This window comes from Choristoneura fumiferana, chromosome 24 (assembly GCF_025370935.1).
Source record: "Choristoneura fumiferana chromosome 24, NRCan_CFum_1, whole genome shotgun sequence".
Classification (NCBI taxonomy): domain Eukaryota; kingdom Metazoa; phylum Arthropoda; class Insecta; order Lepidoptera; family Tortricidae; genus Choristoneura; species Choristoneura fumiferana.
The window spans coordinates 4,771,602-4,796,880 of record NC_133495.1 but is presented as its reverse complement, the minus strand read 5'-3'; the positions used below and the strand labels follow the sequence as shown (position 1 = coordinate 4,796,880).

General features: G+C 34.8%; 1 protein-coding gene across 5 annotated transcripts in view; it reads right to left on the bottom strand.

The window, feature by feature from the left end:
* Window positions 1-17,569, bottom strand: part of sona (sol narae metalloprotease) — a 233,509-nt gene extending 215,940 nt beyond the window's left edge. For all 5 annotated transcript variants that reach the window (XM_074106892.1, XM_074106888.1, XM_074106889.1 and 2 more), the window contains exon 1: window positions 17,400-17,569. The gene's annotated coding sequence lies outside the window, so the exon portion shown is untranslated. The remainder of the gene's footprint in view (window positions 1-17,399) is intronic.
* Between the last annotated feature and the right edge of the window lie 7,710 nt (window positions 17,570-25,279).

The window sequence follows — 25,279 nt, the reverse complement described above, 5'->3', positions numbered from 1 at the left end:
CAAATATTGCGTACCTACTAGCTTTCGCTCGCACAGAATTAGTACTCGTATATAGTTTAAAACTCTTTTGATCCGACAGGAACCATACATTATTTCGGGATAAAAGGTAGCCTGTATGTTCATCCAGGGTATCTACCAGTATGCCCAATTTCATGCAAATCCGTTCAGTACTTTTTACGAGAAAGAGTAACAAACATCAAAACATCCATCTATACAAACTTACGCGTTTATAATATTAGATTATATAGTAAGATTTCTTCCCTTGGATGTTTTTCTCCATGTACTCGTACTTACCTCTATTTTCTGTACTAGGTTACTACATTGCAGTGTTCAATACGAGTAGTGTCATTGTACTGTATTGCACAAATAAAATGAGTGTAAAATCTTATTTTACGGAGTTAAAATTTACTTAAGTATTATGTTCCACTTTAGTTATCGTTGTACTTTGTGCGCTCAAATAATTAAATATTAAAACCATAATTTAACATTTACACAGGCGTATTGCGTAAACTCATAAATCTAACTTGAATATGTCATGGATCATACTCATACCTTCTCTTTCACTCCGTCTTGTGAACCCGAAAGGTCATAGAACAGAGGGCTACTAACTACCAAATTCTAAAATCGAAGTTCGTATCGTACCGTCCCGCTCACTCTCATATTATTTCATACAAGAGTGAGAGTGACGGTAAGACACGAACCTCGATTTTCTAATTTCGTAGTAGCCCCTCAGATCGTTACAGCGACTAATTTAATTACATTGTATTACATTGTAGTAAACACTAGTATAGTAACAAAATATACAAGTTTGTAATTCAAGATTAGGCAGGAAAAAAATATGTGACATCGCACATAAATAACGCCACTGAGTGCATTGAGAAAATCGAAAAAGAGACGGATGGGGTGATATTTCAAAAAATCACTAGAAATGAAAATTTGACTATGTATATTCATGCCAAATTACAGCTTTCTAGTACTAACAGACACGCGGACAGACAGACAGACAGACACGGAACCCTAAAAACGAGTGAAGACGCGGGTAGAAACTGTGTATAATATTAGTAGGTTGCGCACATGTTTTATTAACCAAGCTCATAAAATTGGTATCGCTTCATGAAAGGCCAACCTTCACCTCTCACCTACTCAACAGTTGCACATTCTATAGATGCGATGCGCGTGCGCGAGCGCCATCCACTTGCATATAGTCAGTATACTTGATTGCTAATAGCATAAGACAGATTTCGCATGAGCATGCTAGTATTGCAAATGTAGGCATTAAAACCGACCAAGAGCGTGTCGGACACGCCAGAAATAGGGTGGCATAGCCATTACAAAAAAAATAAGTAAAAATTTTCTTTCGTATTTTGTACGGAATATTCCAAGTTTAGGTATGGAACTTATTTACCTATATAATCGACAATGTCAGAAAAATGGGACAAAGTTTATTTTGTACTTTTTGACTTACCTACAATTATTATTATAATTTAATGAAATTTATAATCACATCTCTTACTTAACTCATCTGCTAATAAATTCAACACAAATAGAACAATTTTACTCTTAAACTACTCTATACTCTATTCTCAAGAAAATTTAACCGTTAAAGTTTTTCTTGTAAGTTTGATAGACTTACTACCATCCTGATTTTTTCAAAATTTTCCACCCACCGGTTTAGATTTTAGACGGGGAGACGCTCGATTTTAATGAAAATTTGCATTTTAAAGTAGAATATTTTGCAAACAAATCACTAAATCGAAAAATCGTTATAGCAACCCCCTAATGGTTTTAAAATACCTATCCATCGATACTCCACACTACAAGGTTGGATGAGAAAAAAAATCACCCCCACTTTACGTCTATGGGAGGTACTCTAAATTTTTTTTTTTCAATTTATTATTGTAACATTTTGTCGGCATAGTTAACATATATTTTGTGCAAAATTACAGCTTCCTAGCATTGATAGTCCCTGAGCAAAGCTGCGGACGGACAGACAGACATACATGGCGAAACTATAAGGGTTCCGTTTTAAAAAGTACAGTCAGCAAAAAAAGTTAGTGTTAAAAATGAAATTTTTACCAAAAAAAAATTTGTATGAGAAACTTAACAATTAAAATTGTCTTTGAAGTTTTATTAAATAGGACGTGGTCGTGTTCGAAGAGATCTAACAAGCGTCTCAATCTCGTAACTTTTTTTTTTTATTCCTGGATGGCAAACGAGCAAGTGGATCAGGAGACCGTAAGAGATCACCACCGCCCATAAACATCTGCAACACCAGGGGTATTGCAGATGCGTTCTAGAGGCCTAAGATGGGATACCTCAAGTGCCAGTAATTTCACCGGCTGTCTTACTCTCCACGCCGAAACACAACAGTGCAAGCACTGCTGCTTCAGGATTAGCGAGTAACTTGAATGATTTTACTCGCAGTTCTAAACCGGGCTTAATTCAGTACTTAATAAAGTTTATGTATATGTAATGGTCGTTAAATAGTGCAACGTCTCATCAGCGTGACCAATATCATTAGGTTAAAACTTGTGACACGACTCCGATCCGGGTCATAAAAGTGAAGAAACGACATAAATTGCCATATCTAGTCGAGACGCGCTTCTATTTAGTATGTAAATGTTGATGTGTACATATATGTTGCTATTTAGAGTTCTGTACCCGAAAGGGGAGGTAACCCTATTAATTTCGCTACACATTTATTTAAAGTGAAAAATTTGGGACAAAATATAGAGACCTACCTTGCGTGAAAGATTTGTTCTAATTTTCTTCATCAGTAGGTACCTATATAGTATACATAACAGCACCAACTGATACGATTCAATTTCTAGGGCCGGTAAGAAGTGTCAGATATTTTTGAACGCTATATATTATTTAGATATTTTTGTATACCCGTGGAAAACCGGGGCAAGTAACTAGCAAAACAATAATTGCGCATTATTTTATAAGGATATTTAATATGATATCTTAATAACATCAATTAAATTATTATAATTAAATCGATTCCTTCTGAGATACGTGTGATTCAGAAGCCACAATAGAAATCGTCGCAAATTTTCCACCCTGTCTAAGCATATGACTTATTTGTAAGGTATTAAGGTCTACAGTCGCGTAACTTGGCGAGTGACTTGTCAATATACTATGAAGCGATTATCACTGACCGGTTTGAAACTAAACACAGGTATGAGATAATAGTTGTCAGTTGACTTATTTAAACTTATACCGTGGTATATTGCGTGGGAATAGGCATTCCTAGACTTGAGATTTTCACAGTGTTACAAAAATACCAGTGAAGCAGAAAGGGGGTTAAGTCGTCCCTACTAAAGAGTCTATTTACAATATTTGAAACACATAGTATCACTATATGACTTATTGTCAAAAAATGTGTATTAATTTTTTATTGTTGTGAAAGCCTATTTCAGTCAAATTTGGGAGTAAACTACTTAAGCAGAGTGTTGATGTAAATTTTTACCTAATATCTGCGGAAACAGAATATATTCTAACTCCTGATTTACTCAATCGCATGACATGACATAGGTACTAGGGTTGACAATGTTTTCGTTGCCGGATTATTTTTGACACAGTAACTATATAATTTCACACTACCAATACAATTTTGAAAAGCCGACTCAAAAAGTGGCTCCTAGATTATGTTTTTTATAACTACAATGAGTTTTTCGAGTTACCACTCGCACTATAGTGAAATAATGTTAGCAATATAATTAATTAATAATGTAATATAATTTACAAATCATTTGTGACGACCTGTAACACCTGTTACCAATAAAAAAAACATTTAATTTCATACCATTTAATTTGCAGGTGGGAGGATGCCTCACCGCAGTTTTCCTTGGCCATCTTAATAAAATATATAGCAATATTATAATATAATTCCTACAGCTGATCTACTTAGGTAATCTAAGCGCCATAACTCGTCCAATCTGTTTATACTCTTGCGCAACCGTGAAAGTGAAAGCATAGTTCAGATTAACAGCATTTCGCGCTAGGGCATGCATTGTCTCGCAAATAGGTATAATCTAGTATAAATATAATACTCATAGATCAATGTTCTTCATACTTTAGGCGAAATTTTCTTTCAGTTATACTAAATATATTAATTAATAAAAAGCATTACAAGCAGTGAAAACTATTAAATAATAATAATAATAATGTAGTTTTGCTAAAATAAGCTTTTTTGCTGACTGTTCTTGAAGTATCGTTCCATGTACAAATCCGTTCCAAATTTCGAGTTACTGAATTAAATCTATTATTTAATAATTAAAGGAACTAATTCAACCTTTATTAACCGACATAACTGCCTATATTTCCATACCTATTTACAGTTTAGAGTTTATTTTTTAATTTCTGTAATCTTAGTTGTATGTTTCCAGTACCAAATCAACGTTTTATCAATCAACTTACTCATTGACTAAAATTTTACAAAAAAAAATAGTTTAAAATAAAATATAACCGTTATTCAGTGGAAACTGCCGCTGCCAAGGGTGATCGAACTAAAGGCTTAACTAGTATACAAATTAACATTAACATAAAACAACAATAATACATAACACAATATTAAGAAAGGCTCCCAAACAAGCCAATTTTTACCTAATTATAATATTTGCAAACGAAACCTGCTCGTATAAACATAATATTATAGTTAAATGAATTATATCAATAAATTAAAAAGTCAAATCGAACTAGCGTTTTTTTATATACTTTTTCAAAGTATTCTATCGCAAAATAATTCTTAAACGAACGACATAAAGTATTTTTTTGCTTACACATATTTTATATTTTCTGTCTAGTCATTATATCCATTAGGTAAAATTTATGTAAAACAGTATCAACGATTTTTTGTATAAATTTGGCATTGTCGAACTGTCACTCCGTTTCACAGACTCAAAGGGGAAACTTATTGCTAGATTAAAGGTAGTCCTTTAGTCTAGCATTAAGTTTGTGCCTTTGCTCGGGCTAAAACTCGATAATAAGCGTTATCCCAGAGATAAGACTAAGCTAAATCGATTTGTCATCCCCAAAAACCCCCACATACTAAATTTCATCTAAATCGTTGGAGCCGTTTCCGAGATTCTAATTATAAGGACCTCGGCAAAGCAACGTCTGAGTCAATCAATTACATAGTAATTGAGACTATTTTGTGTCCAAATCTTAGAGTTAATCTCAACCTTAGAGTAAAGCTAAATCCCAGAGTTAATCTAAATATTAGAGTTAATCTAAATCATAGAGATCATCTAAATCTTAAGAATAAATCTGAATCTTACAGTCGATCTATATCTTACAGTTAGTCTAATTCTTAGAGTTAATCTAAATCTTACAGTTAATCTTGATCTTTAAGGGGCTGTTTCACCATCCATCGATTAGTGTTAACGGACGGTTAAATGTGATGCCGTCTCTATTTGTTTTGTTCGAATAGACGGAGACGGCATCACATTTAACCGTCAGTTAACACTAATCAATGGACGGTGAAACAGCCCCTAAGTCAACCTAAATCTTAGTTGATCTAAATCTTTAATGAAGCAGAACAAGCTAGTCGAATAGAACAGCGTATATAGCTATAATATAACAAAGTGTTCTTTAAGTACCTACTCTGACATTTACGCGACTTGGGGTAAAATAAAAGATGTTTACGCCGCAGGACAAATATTAATCACATGAATAGGAAGTAAGCTTTACAATGAAGATGATATCACTGACCATAAATATTTCAACAACAGCTGTCAGTCTAACTATCTTAGCGCAGATCTAGCCAATAATTATATCTAATGGTAGAGTCACGTGCATTAATAATGTAAACGTTTACTCATTTCCAAAACTATTAAATAATAGTCATCATCATCATCATGCAGCCGAAAGACGTCCACTGCTGGACATAGGCCTCCCCCAAGGCGCTCCACTCAGACCGGTCTTGTGCTTTCCGCATCCACCGCGATCCCGCGATCTTAACCAGTACCCTTAGTGTAAGTTTTCGGTTACAAAATTCGTCTCGATCGCGTTCGAGTTAAAATCTCAATTTATTGGAAACACGAACAGCGCCTGTAGCAGAACGCTTGCGATGTTCGTGTTTCCATACAAATTGAGATTTTAACGCGAACGCGATCGAGACGTATTTTATAACCGAAAACTTACACTACGGGCACGGTCGTCGCTCCGTCCGTCCGTCGGCCGTCGGCCGTCGGTTTACTATTAAATAATAGTAAATAAATATTATTGACACCAATTGACCTAGTCCCAAATTAAGCAAAGCTTGTAAATACTATGGGTACTAGGCAACGGATAAACATACTTAATATTGATATAGGTTTGACGACCGGATGGCCAAGTGGTTAGAGATCCTGACTACGAAGCTTGAGGTCCCGGGTTCGATTCCCGGCCGGGGCAGATATTTGTATGAATAATACGAATGTTTGTTCTCGGGTCTTGGATGTTTAATATGTATTTAAGTATGTATTTATCTATATAAGTATGTTTATCCGTTGCCTAGTACCCATAGTACAAGCTTTGCTTAGTTTGGGAATAGGTCAATTGGTGTCAAGTGTCCCGTGATATTTATTGTCTTATTTATTTATAAATCCATACTTATTAAATACATACTAGCCGTTACCCGCGACTCGACAAATAAACTAACAAACAACTCTTACAAACTTTCGCATTTATGATATGTATGTTAGTCTGTAAAAGTCTGTATGGACCATGTTGCCCGAAACAAACGGTTTTATTATTATTATCATTATAGACTTAATGAATAACGTCCCGATTTCACTGAAAAAATTATTTAATAACTAACACGCAATATATACAATAATTAACAAATATAAATAAAAATAAAACTAAAACTAACTCACTCTAATCCTAAAAATCTATCTATATTTACAAATATCACCCAAGTGGCTGCTATTGGGCAGGGTGCCCATAAGGCTGGCTGAGTTTCCTCGTATGGCAATGCCAATACGTTGACCGAGGAAAGAGCCAGCCCTATGGTCACCAGTAGAACAGGCAAGCTTCTTTTTTGAATTAAAATAAATCATTACGCAAACTACCATAGTTCACAAGCTACGCACAAACAGACATATTTAATAAGGCAAGTTATTATGCAATTATTCATTCCCACTTTACATTATTGAACCGATCGATTCATAATAAAATCTTTTTAAGTCCGCAAATTATACGATGAATAATTATAAATATTACAGTGACACTGTTTAATTAAAATCTATGATGAGTGACCATTAGCACTTTTTTTAGAAACTTAAGTTAAAATACTAACCGGTTTTGACTTTTTTTTTACTTTAAGGGGCTGTTTCACCATCCATTGATTAGTGTTAAGTGACGGTTAAATGTGATGCCGTCTCTATTAGTTTTGTTCGTCTATTGGAACAAAACAAATAGAGACGGCATCACACCTAACCGCCAGTTAACACTAATCAATGGATGGTGAAACAGCCCCTAAGTATTAAAATTCGTGACATAGTTGTTAATTATGGTTGTAAATAATGAAGTAAAATTGAAATCTAAAATTGTAGTCGGTACGCAACCACAGTGTAATAAAATGTAAAAAGTTCTTAGACTTTGACGCAACAGTCCGTCCCATAATTAACGAAACACGGTTTAAATCCTCTACCCCATTACCTTACGTATCTTACCATGACCGTAACAGCAACGTCGCGTGTCAGTTTCTCCTATGGTAACCCGAAATTTTTTAATCCTATTTTCACTACCACTAATTTCAGTAGCCCCAAAATGAAAAAGCCGAATTTTTAATTTTCCTAACTATTCATTAGCCCTAATTTGAGCATGCCGAATTTACGTTATATTTAATTTCACTAGCCCTAAAACCAGAAAGCCGAATTTTTTATTTTCCTAAATATTCATTAGCTCTAATTTAAGCTGTCAGTATGTCTGTCTGTCTATCATCGAGAGCCCATTTCAACAACCATAATAATAATAAACTCAACCAGAGCTCATCTTCAGAGCAACACAACCGCTCACCACCGTTTGGGTTGCTCTGAGAATGAACTGTGGTTGAGTTCGAAACGCGTCAGTGTTGTGTAGTGGTGATGATAGTTGGGTTTGTGTGATTTGTGTGTGTTCTTCCAGTGTGGAGGTGGAGGAACTGCGGGAACGCATTTTTTGCAATGACGTAGTTATCATAAGGTCACGAGAGCAAAGTAATTGTTAATAGTTCATTGCTATGGACTTCAGCAAAATAACACCTGATTCAATAAATTATAGGTACAGTCGCGATAGTTAATTTGGTACCCACTTAAGATCGAATATAGAATAGAATAGAAGACATTTATTCACATTCACAAAGACACACAAATACAACAAAACTAAAAAACAACAACAGCAAACACAAATAAACCAAAAAAAAGAAAAAGAAATACAAAAATTAAAATACATGATTTATTAAAATATCTGTCATTTTGTATGACAATTCAAAGGATTTTTTCACGAAATGGGTCCCAAATTAACGATCGCGACCGTACATGTCAAACAAGTATACCTATTTACTTGAAAGGTTTAGGTAATTCAGTAATGTAACCAAAACAAATTGGGGTTGTTTAAAAAAAATACTACTGCTTGTCAATTTTTTTTGTATAGAAAAATCAGATAAGAATCTAATGTCTGTGTGTTAAGCTAGTATCTTAAATATTGAAATTCCCCCATTGCCATGTAGGTAATCCCAATGACAGCGGGATTTTGACATTCACTCATTCATTTCACTCATTCTTCTTTTTATGGAATCAGTTATTCATGTAGCTGTGTGTGTAATCATTCACTTCAACTCTCGTTGCACTGCCTATACGTGTAATTGTAACAGAGCGTTTCCAATGTTTCTCAACGTTGGCCAACGCTTGCGCAGCTTCAACGCTCGGCTGCGCGCGCGCTTAGCCGCGTTTTTTATTGCCGTTTTAACCTAAATTTTGATGATTTTTAGCACAAATTTGGCTCACTGTTTTGCTAATATTTAGATAGCCTACATAAGCTACTGTTGATATAAATTTGTTATCTTATAACTTAGAGGCTCTACAGTATATATTATTTAATAAGTTAAAAAAGAGTTCACTGCGGCCTGGATCAGTGTCCAAGTTGTGATTGATTTAGTATCGTTAATCAGATTAGGCAAAGCAGTTTTATATATTTTTTTACTAAGCCAAAATTCAAAGCGGTAAAAATCAAATTAAAACTATTTATTATTTTAACAACAATGAATCCCATGTCAATATGTGTGCTTCAATTTAGATTTCAAAATAGTCCTAATAACGTCTATAATGATGATCATTAAGAAGGGTTCATTGATCCCCTAACAAGTTGTTCGACATTGCGCCAGCGCATTCTGTTTTTTTTTTTATTGAGGTCAGCTACGTATTTCACTGTATACAATTTCCTTTGTCGTTTTGTTTGTTGTCCTTGAATCAAGAAAATCAAAATCACCAATTTCTGACACATGCACGCTTGCATGAACATCTGAAACGACTCTATTTCTAGGACATGTCAGATTTTTTGCATGCTCCGCTGTGGCAGATATTATGTAGGTGACTGTACTTAATTACTTCCATTTCACGCCATATAGCACGGAAGACAAACCATTTACTACGAAGTGCTAAAATTCGAACTTCGTGTCTTGCCGTCCCGCTTACGCTAATAATTTTAAATACGAGTGAGAGCGACGGTACGATACGAACATCGATTTTCGAATTTAGTTGTAGCCCTTCAGATGGCAGTTGGGGCCGAAAAGTTCTCGAATGGAGACCGCGAGTCGGCAAGCGGATGACCTGAGGGCCTACTACGAATTTCAAAAATCGAAGTTCGTATCGTACCATCCTTTTCACTCTTGTGTTAAAAATAGTATAAGTGTCAGAGGGAGGGAACGACACGAACTTCGATTTTCGTAGTCCCGTAGATGCAGGTCTTCTCATTGCACCGAGGCAACTGGACGTCTATGGGGGAGGCCATAACCAACACTACGTCCTACGGCTGATATGATGATGATGATGATTTACGAGTACATAAATGTATATTTGTGCGCATCCATGTAAACATTGGCAATTAAATAATAAAAATAAAAACATTTTTTGAATGCTAAACGCAAACTAGATTTATTTTAATACAAATTTTAACGCCATCGTGACTCATTGTCAATTAAAAATAAGACATATTTATCTAAAACTGGACTCATTAAAATCATTGCGGAAATCATGCGTTACATTCATTATCTTCGCGCGTGCTGTGATGACATTAGTAGCCGATTAATATTAATTCAGGTCGATTATTAAGATAAGTCACGTCGATGTCAAGATATGATTCTGGCTGAGATTTACTTTGATGGTCTTTTTTTTTATTCGACTGGATGGCAAATGAGCAAGTCGGTCTCCTGATGGTAAGGGATTACTACCGCCCATAAACACCTGCAACACCAGGGGGATTGCAGATGTGTTGCCAACCTAGAGGCCTAAGATGGGATACCTCAAGTGCCAGTAATTTCACCGGCTGTCTTACTCTCCACGCCGAAACACAACAGTGCAAGCACTGCTGCTTCACGGCAGGATTAGCGAGCAAGATGGTGGTAGCAATCCGGGCGGACCTTGCACAAGGTCCTACCACCTGCAATGCAGGTCGAACTAAGATGTATTTTTATCTAAAACAATATTATCATTATCATCAATTTTGTCTTATTATATTATTTGTTTGTTTATAAATAAATTTATTACTCTCATTATCATGTTTTCTGTTAATTTCCTGAGTTTTTATGTACAACTAGTTTTTTGCCCGTGTCGAATTCGGTTATCGCGCGCTGTTCGCTCGGGAACTGTGCATTAGAAAAAAGTATCCTATGTCACTCTCTGGCCCATAAACTATCTCTATGCCAAAAATCACGTCGATCCGTCACTCCGTTTGGACGTGAAAGACGGACAAACATACAAACACACGCACTTTCGCATTTATAATATCAGTATCAATAAAGAGTTTTACAATAGGTACAATACAAAACAATAGGTATATATCTGATGTTTTACGGTTCGAGTCCTGTCCCGGTCTAAGGGAATGATAGGGTTCCAAAAAGACACAAGAATTATTCAGCCCAAAAGTATTTGACCATTCCCATACAAATTATATAAGTATAGCGAAGAAAAAAAAATGGTTGGTTGAAAATTTTAAAATCTATATAAATCATTCTCTTTCCAAAACGCTTTTCTCTATGCAATATGGAATTGAAAATATTTATTTTTAAACAGCTACATACAATATATACAAAAAAAAATACAAATAGTGTGGTTCCTACGCGGGCTCAGGGCGGTCTGGGAAGTTCACCACCCGTCATTGAATTGCTTCGCAGTTACGTGCAGAGTTCTTCACAATGATAAGTTAGTATATTTTTTTTGAGCAATATATAATCCAAAAAGCATGACTTGGGCTTTAAGAGGCAGAATCAAACCCAAACCACAATGCCCGGCTTTCGCAACTCCCGCGCAATTTTCACTGACGAAAACTGTTGCAAAGTTCATGACTTAGTTCTACTGTATTACAGACGTGAACAATGTTTTTCCAACGTATTTCATCGGATAACATCGTATCTCGCTATCTCAACTAGCTTCAGTAAGTTTCGGTAAGTAAGTTGAGTAAGCAAGATAAGCACAAACTTTTCCATCGAAATACGGAGGCGAAATGTTATTCACCTCACCACATCTGTACGCTTAGATGCAATGAAGTACCTAACGTGTTTTAACAATTCTAAGACACCTTTTATTATAAAGAAAGCCGTGGAGGCTTAGGAGTTTGACTTATGGCCTCTGAAGCAGAGGATCGTGGGTTCAAACCCCAGCTAGTGTCACTAAGTTTTTCGAAAATTCATGCGTAAATTTACGTTAATTAGTTAGTTAAAAATTAAAGAAAAAAAATCGTGAGCTAACCTGCAAATAAATGGAATGGTGTTTGTGAAGTTCCCAATCCGCACTGGACCCGCGAGGGACGTATATAAGCTGGTATGATGATGATGATGATAAATCCTTGTATACTTAGCTTCACGAGTATTAACACTATGAACCTTCGAATAAAATAAATTTACTTTATAGGATAACGGTGCCCTTATAAATAGCCGTATTTAAGGTGATCATGATCATGTATGGTAATGAGTTAACCAATATCGACTGGTTACCGCATAGTTATAATATTTTTATCATTCTTAAAGTTCTTTGTAAGCAGATTATTTGTAAAAAAATAACAAATTAACAAAATATTTTTTGCAATTTCTTTTTTATTTCACACTTTAGTTTAACTTTCACATTTTTTTTAAGTTGCAATGTTTACTTGAAGTCGTAGTTAGCTTTTCGCATTCCCGTGTAATATTTAATAAAAACTTGGCTGGCTCTCTATCCCTTGGGAACTTCGGAAAATCCCCTCTTAGTGCACCTTTGTCCAAACCAAGTTCAACCAATGACCTTTATTCGACTTTGCCAAATATCGTATATTAGACATCAACGCGTTCGACGATTTTCAAGAAATCGTCAAATATATTATTATATTTGCAAAGTGTTAAATTACTGATAAATAGTCCTTATAAAGTTATAACGAACACATTTGATTATTTTCAGCGATATACATAAATAAGACAAACAATCTTGATCTGTCTTTTCATTAAAAGATGTTTATTACCAAATAAGAATCAGCAAGTCATAATTAAATGATAGCTAGTGGGATTTAGTTATTTACACTGATAGAGTATTAATTTTTAAAAAGCATTTTTAGTCAAAATACATGTCAAAATAGTGCCTTATTTTTTTTTTGCAAAAAAAAATGGTGGAGCATTAACTCTTAGAAATTTAACATAAAACTTCTCATATAAACTTTCCAGTTTCAAAAACTTTTTCGAAACTTCTAATTCCCAATAACGTTTGAAATCATCTAAACAAATACTTATTTATATGCGACAATGTGGTGAGCAACCGGAGACGTTTGTTTGTATGGCTCCACTTACATCATCCTTACGTATACTTACCAAACTTAACCGTTTTACCACGAATCAGGCTCTTTGTTAAGCATAAGTATATATTATTTTTTAACCTTTTTTAGGGTACCGTAGCCAAAATGGCAAAAACGGAAACCTTATAGTTTCGCCATGTCTGTCTGTCTGTCTGTCCGTCCGCGGCTTTGCTCAGGGACTATCAAACATATTTAAACTATGCCGACAAAATGGTACAATAAAAAAATTCAAAAATAATTTTTTTTAGAGTACCTCCCATAGACGTAAAGTGGGGGTGTTTTTTTTTCATCCAATCTTGTAGTGTGGGGTATCGTTAGATAGGTCTTTTAAAACCATTAGGGGGTTGCTACAACGATTTTTCGATTCAGTGATGTGTTTACAAAATATTCAACTTTAAAGTGCAAATTTTCATTAAAATCGAGCGTCCGCTGAGTCGTGTTGCTTCGAAGACGAAGGGCTACGGATTAGCCCGAAACATGTCGAGCTAAACTCGATTTAAGACGTGAGTTATCCGGGTCATTATATTTAATATGAGTGAATCTCACGGTAGTTTCATGTTCAAAATTGCAAAGCTTGTATTATGTAATGTTTAACAAAAACTTTTCTCCTGATATAATATTTTTCTGTATATCGATCGAGTATATCTAAATAAATGCTTCTCTCTTTTTCTCTTATTTTAGTCATAACTTTTAATTCGAACGCTAGTGCGCTCGTTTTGAATTAAGTATGGAATAAAAAAAACATACTTAATTGACATCTCTGAGCGCAAATTTTATATTGGCACAAACAAAATGCGTTCGTGTTCGCGTGTCGCGAAGATATTAGTGAAAATAAGACCTTTAACCAATAGAAGTTCAGAGGTTGTCATTCTGGTCAGACCGGATCGCACGCTCATTTTTAAATCGGTAAAGCCCGTTCTTGCTTATGTTATGAATATTCAAATGTATGTCGTTTTGTTTTCAACTGTACGACGCCCGCGACTCAGGCTCTTTTATGTACTAGCCTGTTGCCCGCGACTTCGTCCGCGTACAAATTGTTTATCGCTTTCCCGCGGGAACTGTGCAATTATCCGGGATGAAAACTATCTTATGTCCTTCCCCGGGACTCACTACTATGTATACCGAATTTCACCTAAATCTGTTCAGCGGTTTAGACGTGACGAAGTTACAAACAAACAAATAGAATTATAAACTTTCGCATTTTAATGTCAGTTTGATATTACAGTGTAATCATGAAGTCTTAAAAAGTTTAACGGCTCATGTAACATTAGTCCGTTCGGGACGCAAATAAATTACAATCTAGATCCAGGATACTTTTTATCCCGTAAAATTGCATAGTTCCCGCGGAAGTTCACGGGATGGGGATGGAACTCGGAACCTTAAGGTTCCTAGTCTTTTTCTCTAATCACTTGACTATCCGATCGTCTTTATCTTCAAACTTTTATTTAATTACTTAAGAAATCTTCATTTGTTTTCTTTTTTAAACTACTTAGTATACTTATTGGGTTTCGTAAATAACTAAAAAAATTGCACTCTGATTAATCTGTATCTTACATCAAAATGTTCTACATAAAATATAAATAATTTGACAAATCCTCCGACATAGGTACCTAATTCTTATCTTAAACTAAGGAACGAATACTAACATAAAAAAAAACTATTACTAACATAATAATGTGTCACAGTTACATGAAACAAATGATAATTTTATTATTATTATAATTTGGTTAAAATTTTATTTGTATATAAACACAGACAACACTTCTCTAACACCGTATAAAGATCTTATTAATAATCAATTTTCCACCGTGCTATTTCAAATCCATTGCTAAATCGAACCATTTTATTGCCATAGTTATCGGACACCTGTTTTATTTCTGAGGCAGCGTCAGGTTGTAAAAAAGTTTTTATTTGCTGTTACTTAATAAATTTCATAATTATCTATTTGTCAGTATCACTTGCAGTCTACTTGTTAACTAGGATATTAGCTATAACTTTTAATAGTTTTAAATAATACCTATGGCTATAATAGTATAGGTATACCTATAGTAATTATACTACATAATTACCAAGAATTTGAGTACTTTTAAAGTTTGGATTAAAAGTCATGTTTAGGATGATTCCGTGCTGTTTCTTTGTAGAAATCATCAAAGTCGATTCATAAATATTACTCTTTTTTTATTATAATTTTCTTAAATAAAAGAAAACATGTTTTTTTTAAGTAAGTTTAAAAATATTTAAATTTATGCTTATGGAGTATGTAAAACGCATAAATTTTGCAGGTTATAATGCGTTGGTTATAATTATATTATAATAGGTTTTAAGCCTAGTTTTGTATTAACCTACCTAGGAAAGTTACTATAAAACGATAAAAAAAAAGCGAAACAGATTATGGCTTTCTTTTTCAGCAATTTTTTATCCTCATTCAACAAACGAACACAACCCTTCACTTTTAGTATAATCTGAATACCAGTCTTGATATTAGCACTATGGCACGGAGACATTTTTTCGTCAAATATTATAATAAGCGGTTCATTAGCAGGTGTGACGTAGACCGACAGACACACAAGTTTTCGCAAGCACTTTCCGTTTTTTAACTCGATATTGCGTAAGTAGTTTGTGCGGCTTTTTTATGATTTAAATATCTAGAATTAACTTATATTTAGATATTTATTATTAACCTATATTCAGTTTTTAGTTTAGATGTACAACCCATAGTTTGTTGTTTTTTTGTAATGTATGTAGTTGATCCAATTTGCATGGTAAAGCAGCATAAATAATAATATAATATATGTTAATAAGTATTTAGAAATACTAGCTAATTCCCGGAGATTTTCCCTCGCGGAAAATTTGACTGAAACAAGTTGACTGGAAAGTTGACCGGCTCCCTTACCTGTGAAAATTTTCGAAAAATCTCTCTTTGTTGCTTTGGCTTCTTGTATAAAAAAAAAACACTGTTTGTTGATAAGCATTGACATTTTAGCTAAAATTTTGTTTATTAACACTTTTTTGCAACTAAGTAATGCGTATATTTACACCTTCACAAACTTAATAAATCGACAAACAAGGTTATTAAGGTATACTCATTACTCAATAAAGTCATTTTATTGTGCCTTACAATACAATAACATAACTTGTATATCCATTCTTTTCAAACACCATTTTTCTAACGTCATTCGCCATGCAAAAATGCATCTAAACCTATTGTCTTAGAATTAAAATTCCAAGGTTCCATGATCACGCCCCATGACTAAGATAAATTTACGTTCGACAAAAATCTTATAAGTATTAGCATAAAGTTAAAGTTCCTTTGCTTCGTGAGATTGAGTGTCGTGGTACTACTACTGTCAAAGTTTACAAAAACTGTTTGCCATTGTTTTTGACACCATTCAAGTGTCGGCTTGAAGGTTTGTGGCAAACAAATGTAGCTATTCATAATTACTGTCAACTACGAAGTTAAAAGCTGCCAAAAATATTATAAGTACCAAGACGTGTTATAACTTCAACATTAAAAAGCTTAGAAGTATTTTTTTCTTTCCTAGTCAGTTGCGTATCGATAATAAGCAACCTATTAATGAGTCTAAATAGATTTAAAATAATATATTAATGGTGTAAAAAATAGTTTTAAGAGTTTAGGATCTGTTACAGTTGATTCTTATTTCTGGGTGTGCAAGACAGTAGTAGATAAATTGAATTCAAATGATAATCTTATTAGACCAGAAATACGGTAACCCACTTCGGTCTAATTGCAATAAGTTGGTACAAATTGCATCAACATACAATTAATTGTATTTTTAATTAACAACACGGTATGCTTCTACCGAATTTACACTTTATTTCAACAGATATTCGCCACAAATTTTCTATTTTAGTGTTTTCACACTAAAGTGACACCAATTGCGCATGACCTTTTGGGCTTTGAATCATTCATGTGCCAATACACCTTTTACATAATGATTGATTTTTATACAAACTTATATTTGCTTGCCAAGACAGATAATGACCAAGTATCAAGATTGTTCGTAAACTTCGCTTTGTTTCGGTAATTTCACAAAAAAAAAAATATTTAACTAATAAATAGAAAATAAAGGTTTGGTTTATCGGTCAATTAGTAAATACAGCTCGCTGTCTATATATGTACTTAACTTTTACAGCAATCAGTACAAAAAGTTGAAATAGTTGCCTGAAAAAAAGATGGTCTTATCGCTCTCTAAAAGCGATCTCTTCCAGTTCGATTATATAAATTCGATTTATTTTTGTTTTTTTACTTAAAAGAAAGTTATCAATTTCTTAGCTGTAGCCTTTACTTTTTTCTTTTTATTTTCCTTCACAAAGTACCTAACTTACTTCCGAATATTTTTTTTTTAATTACAAAAAAAAATTTTTTTTTCACTTACTTTATTCCAAAAACTCAGTCAGCAAGGAGGTCCCGGTGCACAGTACAGGTACAATATCACGTCACACTTGCAAGCCATACACACAACACAGGCCCACTGCACGCTCGCGGCACAATTTTTCTAGTGAAACTAATGCCGCGCGCGCGACCGACGCGAGCGATCGCTGGACACTGACTGACTGGCGAACGGCGCGAGGTGGGGTCGCGTTTTTGAAAATGGAAGATGAATGACGTAGTCGAAGCTGCCAGTGTTTTTACGGTTCCGTGTCTCAAAAAGAAAAAAAGAGTGCTATAAGGGATGGCTTTTATTGGCGATTGTGATTTTTTTAAACAATAAGGCTTGCCATCAAAGATTTTTCTAAAACGAAAACTAAAATTATTAATGAAGCAATTTTTTTTATGGTCAGTAACGTGCTCTTATTGTTTTGCCGCGTAACATTCATTCGTCATTCATATAGGATTCGTTTCGGAAGTATATTTTCTCACAAAAACTATATATTTGGTAATAATTAAGGCCACACAAAACGGGAAAAGGGAAGAGTTGTAAAATCGCTGCACCGTCGAAAGTGAAGTTATTTTTCAGGTAAACTACTATTTTATAACGTTTTAAACTTTCGTGATTCTCACTCATAGTCAAAATACCACAAACAGGACTTATCACGCTATTATTACACAAGTAATATTTACCTATTTATTTTATTTAGTAGAGTCTACTCGTGACCACGGCAACTGTAACGTTGCCGAAACGTCGAGGTAAATATTACTTGTGTAATAATAGCGTGATAAGTCCCGTTTGTGGTATTTTGACTAAAACTACTATTTTTATATAAACAATAATTATACATTATGCAGAGCCGCAAGGCGGCTGAAAATGAGTCCTCATTTTCAGTCGCCGTGTGGCACAAAATGAACTTTTGTATAAAACCGAATCATGACTCCAAAAATTACGCTCATCTGGCTTCACCCTAATACTTGTATTGTTAAGTATGCAAATTAAAACCATGTACGTAAAACTATCATAGACTTGAAATAGTTACATAAATTAAAAAATAGTAATCATTTAATTAACATCCTTAACATAAAAACAGAAAAGACATCAACGGGGGCCCAAGCTCTGCGTTGTTTAAATTCATTCGATGAATACAAAATTATTTTGGGTATTACTAAATTTAACTTAAATACGTAGAAAAAGCCAACATCAAGTTGGGTTAAAAAATGCAAATGCATTGGCGTTAAATTAAATTAAAATTTAAACAAAAGAAGTAAACTCTTTTGTTACATTAAATTAATCCAACTCACGCTTGGCCGAATTTTTTAATAAAATAATTGTATTTTGCACCACGTGAAAAATATCATACTGTATAAACACAAATACATGTACATACCTCTAAATACACAAAATTTATAAAAAAATAAAATTCTAAACTTACATTTAGGCCGCAGAGGGGTCTTTTAAAAAAATAGGCCAACTACCAGTGTTTTCGAATAGACAGCAAACATTAAAAAACACACATACATTCGTACCACAAGAATTTTGGCAAAAAATAATTATTTTCACATCTTTTGACATTTTTAAAAGCTTTTATTTAACTTGCAATGTATCTTGTATGTATGTACATGTGTGTAAATTTGACCCACTTCTAGTAGTCGGATTGTCATTGTGACAATACAATAATCTGGTAGTAACGTCCTGGTAGTCCGGCCAGGATCGTCTCCGCAGGACGGAACTCTTCAACGGTTAATGGAACACACTTGAAATTTGGTATGCAAATGTCGTTTGGGTGACAAAATACAAGTATAGTCAGCAAAAAAGCTTTTATTAAAAATGAAAACTTATTAGATTCAAGTTAATTAGTTCGGGCTCAATGTACAGTAATCAACACCAATATCTGACACTAAAAAGCTACATAAATATCTGATATGACTCTATTGCTAGGGCCGGTACGATGTATCACTTGTTTTGGACGCTCCGCTGTGGCATATATTAATGCAGGTGACTGTACTCGCAATTATCGATTACAATAATTAATATATACATTATAATACTAATTAAAAACCAGTTTTAGCGTGTTTGGACCCATTAAAAAGCATTAAGAAGCACATAACGCGGCTTATTCCATATCGGTAATTCCTATTGATAGTAATTACGAATTTACGACTCTATGATATTTAGTGAGTGACCGTTTGAAAAATGGTAATAAATATTTAATTGTTGAATAACAACATTGATCAACCTATACAAATCCTAAATTAATTAACGATAAAAAATATTTATAATTAAAAATTTACATTTTATTTTATTTTTTATACTAGCTCATCCGCGTGGAATTTGGTTATCGCGCGCTGTTCCCTCGGGAACTGTGCATTTTTTCGGGATAAAAAGTAGCCTATGTCACTCTCTGGCCCATAAACTATCTCTATACCAAAAATCAAGTCGATCCGTCGCTCCGTTTCGATGTGAAAGACGGACAAACATACAAACACACACACTTTCGCATTTATAATATTAGTATGGGTATGGATTGTTACCGTTTGGAGATCCCAGGACGCAGAAAACGTTTTTTTTTTATATATAACACAGAAAAACAATCACCGCTGCACTTGGATACCCGCAACACGAGGGGTATCACAGGCTGTCAGGCCTTTTATGAGACTGATAGCCTCGTTTTTTTATTATAATTATCATGTCTAAATTAATGTTCGTCATAGAGTACTTGTCGTCTATGTTCGCTCGGCATCCTCTTAAACTAGATCACACCATACGCGCACCCTACCGTTTAGTTTTAGCTAGAAATAAAATTAAATGCTTATGAAAACGGTGCTGCTGTTTGTAGCACTTTGAACGCCACGCATTTGTGACTGAACTTGCCTAGAAATGCTGTGTTAGAAATATAATTTTTGCTCACCACTTAGGAGTCAGCTTGTATAGCATCTAGCAGCATGACAGTATATTTATTATAGCCTGAAAAAAAAAAGATTTTTGTGCTGTGCTGTTTTTATTTTTCATTTCGTACCTCAAGCAATCTTCTTCTTAACCGGAGTCTCAAAAATCACATGACTCAAAAAAAATATACAGGTAATTTACTGAATCAGATATTACTTTGCGGAGGTCCATATCAATGAACTACAACAATTACTTTGCTCACCCGTGACTTTTTGTTTTTTTTACGGGTGAGCAAAGTAATTATTATCGTTCATTAATGAAACAGGTGTTTATTTAGTATACCACCACACCATCCACCACCTACCACCATCCATCACCACCACTACCACCATCTTGCTCGCTAATCCTGCCGTGAAGCAGCAGTGCTTGCACTGTTGTGTTTCGGCGTGGAGAGTAAGACAGCCGGTGAAATTACTGGCACTTGAAGTATCCCATCTTAGGCCTCTAGGTTGGCAACGCATCTGCAATACCCCTGGTATTGCAGATGTTTATGGGCGGTGGTGATCTCTTACCATCAGGAGACCCACATACTCGTTTTCCATCCAGTCGAATAAAAAAAATACAATATGTACAAGACAATTTTTAATCATCATTTTAATTTCGAATGTTATTCAGTATTGTTAATTGAATAAGTAAGTATTGCGTAAGTTCAAACAATTATCTTTCTGTTACATTTTATATTTTATGCCGCGCTATGAAATTCGTTAATTTAATGTCACGTAGGAAAAAACAAAATTCAAAACATTAATAATTTTAAAAAAGTTTAAATTTTTCTTTCTAATACTTTTGCTATGCAGGCAGAATGTTTTTTATTAAGTATGTTTGCATTATCATCTTCATCATATCAATCATAAGATTTGAGTCTTCGAATCTAACTTACATAATAATATACACACATTGCAGTCAAAAAAAAATTAAAAATATGTAAACATGTTCTTTTACTTTTACCGATACCAAACCCCATAAAAAAATTTCGCCACTGTCTAAGAAATCACTTTATAAGTACAATTGCAATTGCGATAGCAATTCAACTTACGCAACTAAGCCACCGGTTACTGGGTCACTGAGAGTCGATTACGTGTTATAATTGTTTCAAACGTAATCAACAATCACGTGAACATGAAATATTCGAAACGAGATCTGAATAAATCTTTTTATTTATATATTATTTCATTCATCAAGTAGCTATCATAAATAACAGATTTATACCTAATGCAATAGCGCTTACAATGTATTTTCATAATATTAACAGGTTCCTTGTCCCGAAGCAATGTGCTGCGTTATTTTGACACGTCCCCATAGTAATAGTAAAGTAATCTAATGTCTCCATAGTAATTTTCATTGGCTATCTAAATGTGGTTCAAGAATAAAAATAATGTAATATGATACGTAATAAAATGTATTATTTATCGAAAGAATAACTGCATTATTTACATCAGCAGGTTATTTTGTAGGTAGAAGGACCTTGTGCAAGGTCCGCCTGGATTGCTACCACCATCTTGCTCGCTAATCCTGCCGTGAAGCAGCAGTGCTTGCACTGTTGTGTTTCGGCGTGGAGAGTAAGACAGCCGGTGAAATTACTGGCACTTGAGGTATCCCATCTTAGGCCTCTAGGTTGGCAACGCATCTGCAATACCCCTGGTATTGGTTATGTTTATGGGCGGTGGCGATCTCTTACCATCAGGAGATCCACTTGCTCGTTTTCCATCCAGTCAAATAAAAATAAAAAATAAAAAACACCCATCGTCCACATGTGCCTTATGTACGTACCAGTAGAGTCACGCATGAGGCACATGTGCCTCAAGGGACAAGGAACCTGTTAAACACCACCCGTATGACAGTGCATTATTAAGTGATTTAAAAATAATGTAATTTTTACAATCCAAATTAAAATAAAACAATTGAAGTAAATCATGTAAATTTTAATGTTAAATTCAAACTTGCATGAATGCATTTTTGCCCTACATTTTGTGTTGTATACAATTTTCGTTCTGATCTGTGGTGCGCAAGAAAGAATATTTATATAATATTGTATTGTACGTTTAGTGGCTTTTAAATTTGTACGGAATCCACGGACGACTCCCGTTCGCACTTGGTCGATTATTTTTTCTAAAATCCACCTTCGAATCATCATTGATTAACCATGCTACTTACATCTCATTAGTGCGATAAGGAAGGCTGTCCCGGAGATCCGGTGACATTGCGGCCGACAAGGTTCCTTCCCGGCAACGTATCAAATTTCACGCCTCAAGTAAACAATGAGATTTTCTATGCAATTTTAAGGCTGTTTGTCGGAAATACGCGGAATTTCTTTACTGTTTTTTTTTTTCAGATAGCCATTATTAGGTTGCAAACTCGAAAAATATAAGTTAAGTTTAGATTTGAGTTGCGTCAAGACTCAAAGCGCCTCAGCCACGTAGAAAAGGAGCTTTGCGAAGCGTATGGCGAAGCCATGCTAATGGTACCATCAGCCAAATATGTGGTCTACCACCGTAAACTTGATAATCCTTTGTATATCATAAAACAATAATGACAATAGAAGTGTCTGTCAACTTGAAAGTTCGACTTTAGCGACATATTCCTTTGATAGGAACTTGTTTAAAAATTAACCACTTATTTGGCCGACCGTACCATTAATCACGCTAGGAAGTAAGAACCTAAGGCAAACATGTCAGAGGATGTGTTGCATCAGAATGCGAATGTCAATATTAATATTACAAGTACTGCGTCCCTATCCATACTCAAGGCATCTTTACTACAATTACTAACAATGATGACGTGACAAAACATATCTTTGATATTGTAATAGCTATTTCCTTGTCCGGAAGTATTTGAGGCTGGTGTCTTGGCGTGCCAGAAACATAAGTTACACTAGACCTACCTAGTTGGACTTGGTTTGAGGACCTGACCAGTAAGAGACCCTGACTGCGACGGGCACGTATCTGAATATCGAAAATTGAAATATCTATAGTTATAATATCGACGGTCAAAATAATATCGAACCTAACCTAACCATATTTTGACCGTCAACTTTTAATTTTAGATTATATTAATTTTCGATTTTTAGCTTAACGTCCCGGATTTGATCACCGACACTTGTTCAATATACAAGTATGTGTCTATGTATTTAAATACGTTTATCCGTAACCTAGTATCCATAACACAAGCATTGCTTATTTTTGGAATAGATTAATTATGTAGTCTCACATATTTCACTATATTAATTTTATTACAAACTGTTGCCCGCGACTCCGTCCGCGTAAAATTCGTTTATCGCTATCCCGCGGGAACTATGCAATTTTCCGGAATAATCAACTATCCTATGACCTTCCCGGGACTCAAACTATCTGAATACCGAATTTCATGTTAATCGATTCAGCAGTTTAAACGTGAAGAGATAACAATTTCGTATTTATAATATTAGTACGATAGTGAGATGAGATTTATTTATATATTATTAATTAGTATCGTGCCTCTCTACTTTTGAAAATCGGTCTTACTGTCGGGTCATGCATCGACTTTTGTTGTAATCGTGTTTAACTCTAGCTCTAGAGTATTGATTTGGCCCGTATAAATGACAAGTGCGGTTCGGGGGGGGGGGGTCAGATCATGACCTCTCCTTTCCAACATCATAATCAGCAGCGTACATACACCAATAGGAGAGCGGACAGTTTTATATGTACAAGGTGTTTTAAAGTAGGTAAATCCGAAAGGTTCCAGCTGATGCCAGTGTTAGCTTAACTTCTGTATATTTTTTGATACAAGATATAGTCACGTCTTAACGCCGTGTACTTTGAACCTAAAAACAAAAAACATAAAAAAAATTAAGGTCAAACAAACCAGTTGGACTTTTTACCCGACTTTTTAATTTATAGATAATACTAGAGTTACTAATACTAGAGAATACTAAGACTAGATCCGAGACTGTTAATAACCTATCAAAAATTAGCTCACACTGCGTATATTTTGGTTAGAAGTAGGGCTCTACTAACACTTGGTAGGTATCATAAATACACCTACAAATTTGTTATGGAACCGCGCGAGTCCGTCCCACACGTGGCCGGTTTTTTTTTAAATCAACCCCTAAGGGAGTGAAGGCTGGCGCTTAAATTTGGGAGACAAAGTAGTAAGTTTCCTCTCACTTGCGCGGACAAAATCCGAGGCAAAAGCAGGTTCAGACAGATTCTGCAATGGTAAATGAACTTCTCCATAAATGACTGGGTGCCATTTATTTATAATATTCTGAATCACGATTATTATAAAACCTTTTAGCATGTATATAATAATTGATTAACAATATTTTACTAGGAACTAAGACGGCCTTTAATAACTATTATTAATCATTATTATATTTGCTTCCGGTGAATCTTCCTGTCGCCATTGAGGTAGAGCTGTGTATTATTAATTGTACGAGTTATTATATACTTATATTACGATGTTATGTTTGTTTTAAGATTGTTAGTATATAATATATTTTGCAGGTGGTAGGACCTTGTGCAAGGTCCGCCCGGATTGCTACCACCATCTTGCTCGCTAATCTTGCCGTGAAGCAGCAGTGCTGGCACTGTTGTGTTTCGGCGTGGAGAGTAAGACAGCCGGTGAAATTACTGGCACTTGAGGTATCCCATCTTAGGCCTCTAGGTTGGCAACGCATCTACAATCCCTCTGGTGTTGCAGGTGTCTATGGGCGGTGGTGATCTCTTACCATCAGGAGGCCCACTTGCTCTTTTGCCATCTAGTCAAATATAAAATAAAATAAAAAAACTACATCACTGCAAAAACAACAGCATGCGCATGCGCGGTGTAGAGTTCGTGACATAAGCACTCGCCCCCCCCCCCCCCCCAATGCCTTCCGCAACGACGTCCGTAATTTATATCGAGATAGCTGTAGACTTTTCAAAATTTGGGCGGTTGAATTTTGGGTTTCGTTGTCCACA